Here is a 2,434-nt window from a genome sequence, read left to right as displayed (position 1 = left end):
AGATAGGGAGAAAATACATACTTTGGTTTTTTAAACTTCCAAAGAACAGTTTAAGTAAATAAGGTTCAGCTAGTAATTGGGTAGTAATTAGCTAGTAATTGCGCTAAAGTGCAAACCAAGACAGAACAACTTTCCTTACCCTTAGTCTGTAGGCCTCAGCTTTGGACTGGGCCCCCAAATGCTTTCTGTTTTGGAAACCCCAAATCATACAAAATTCAGTAGGTCTGGGGTTTGAACATATGAATAAAACAAGCCAAGTTTCCGCCTGACCTTGGCTAACCTTGAAATCGATCATTCTTCCAGTGCTGGTCTGGCTAACAGTGAAACTTGTGGTTTTATCTTGGTTTTACCACAAAACTTTGTGATGAAACACTAAGACCCACTGAGATTTGCACTTCCATTCCTGTCTTGTTTCAAAATCTTTTTGCAAAATCTGATGACTTCTATAGCATATGACGGTGTAAATCTTCAATTTCTCTTCTGTTCCACAGAAACTCAGAATGAAATTTCTGCCCAGCAACATTTTTGGAGAACCCAATGATGAAAAAGCAGAAAATGCTAAAATCCATTTAGTGTAAAATGAGGAAATTTCTAAGATATGATGTAAATCTACATGATAGTACTATTAGACCAACTATAACAACAATTCAATTTGAAAGTCACATTTGAAAAAATTTCTGGGGGTTGCATATTATGGGATAGAGTTGTTAGAGGACAGAAGCCCCAAAATTGGTATATGTCCCAGACTAAGAGTACAAGAAACATATAACTGGTATATTATCCTGAATGGTCCTGAGAAGCCAAAAATCTGAACATGCAATCATTAGCAACGTCAAAATATGTCAATCTCGTGAGCTGATTGTACCATTGTAGGTGTAAGAAGTAACATCTCCATTCTGTGTTCTGGCTTGGCATTGATGTAGGTACAGACAAGAGTGCTAAATATCATGTAATCTCATGTAATATAGATTCTTTTTTTTATTAAGGTATATTTGACACATAACATTATATTAGTTTCAGGTGTTCAACATGATTCTGCATTCATATATATTGCAAAAATAAGGCTAGAAGCACGTGGGTGGCTCAGTTGGTTAAGTGTCTGACTCTTGGTTTTGACTCGGGTCATGATCCCAGGGTCATGGGATTGAGCCCCACATTGGGCTCTATGCTAATTGTGGAGCCTGCTTAGGATTCTCTCTCCTTCAGTCCCTCTACCCCACTCATGTTATCCCTCTCTTAAAAACAAGACTAGTCAACATCCACAATATAGATTCTTCATTTTTTAGAAAAAATTTTAAGTAGGCTTCGTGCCCAACACAGACCCCAATGCAGAACTTGAACTCATGCCCCTGAGATCAAGAACTGAGCTGAAATCAAGAGTCAGACACTTAACTGACTGAGCCACCCAGGTGCCCCTCAATATAGAATCTTGTCAAGCACCCATCATTTTTCCATAAAATCTGAATTCCAGCACCATGGTGTTATAGTCCTGAGCTGTACATAACCAGAAATAAAAACAGAAAGCTCACTCTGCCTTGAGCCCCTTCCAAATCTGAATCCTATTTTGTAGGTTTAAAAATTTTAGCCACAAAAATCCATTAACCAACTTTGGAACAAAGGAAGAGAATTTTTGTTTTAGCCCAAAAGACTCTTTTGTGAATTATGCATGATGTTTTTCCAGCGCTAGGAAAAGGGAGCCAGGGCAGGAGAAATACATGCCACCAGCTTCTATAAAATTCTAAAAGCAGATAACTGGTCTCATCATGTCAAGAACATACTAAAGACAATCCTTGGGTCAGTTATAACCTAGGGACCAACTTTTTTTTTTTTTTTTTTAGGAGCTTTTTATTGAACAGGTTACAGAAGAGGTTTAGCTAAAAAGACCAAAGCCCATGTCATCATCAGACTCCTCAGATTCTTCTTTCTTTGCTTCCACTTTCTTCTCCTCAGCTGGAGCAGCAGTGGTGGAAGAAGCAGGTCCTCCTGCTGGGGCAGATCCACCAGCCCTTACATTGCAATGAGGCACCCGATGTTGACATTGACCAGGGCCTTTGCAAACAAGCTTAGTCAGAAAGGTTCAACATTTATACCTGCTGCTTGAATGAGGGCATTGATCTTATCCTCCGTGACTGTCACCTCATCATCATGCTGGATGAGGGCTGAGCAGATGCAGGTGAATTCCTAGACAGAGGCCATGGGCAGGTGAGTGCTGAGCTGGCACAGTGCTAGTCGCTGGATGAAGTGAGGGCCTCACCCCAAAGCAGCCTTAGCTTCCTCGGAAGGACAGAGCACCTTAGCAGCAGCTGAGAAAAGGCCCAACTTTAAACTTTCTGAAAAAATTATTAAAAATTTTAAATTTCTGCAAAAGTGATTCAAAATAACCCCAGGAGGGGCACCTAGGTAGCTCAGTCGGTTAAACATCTGACTTCAGGTC

General features: G+C 40.1%; 1 pseudogene; it reads right to left on the bottom strand.

The window, feature by feature from the left end:
* Positions 1–1,867: 1,867 nt before the first annotated feature.
* Positions 1,868–2,196, bottom strand: LOC124512568 (60S acidic ribosomal protein P1-like; annotated as a pseudogene).
* Positions 2,197–2,434: the final 238 nt, after the last annotated feature.

Source organism: Lynx rufus, unplaced genomic scaffold (genome assembly GCF_022079265.1).
Source record: "Lynx rufus isolate CCGP_SWC_20201006 ecotype Redwood Valley unplaced genomic scaffold, mLynRuf1.p SCAF_17, whole genome shotgun sequence".
Lineage (NCBI taxonomy): Eukaryota > Metazoa > Chordata > Mammalia > Carnivora > Felidae > Lynx > Lynx rufus.
The sequence above is the reverse complement of the archived record's forward strand: the minus strand, read 5'-3'. Positions and strand labels throughout refer to the sequence as shown.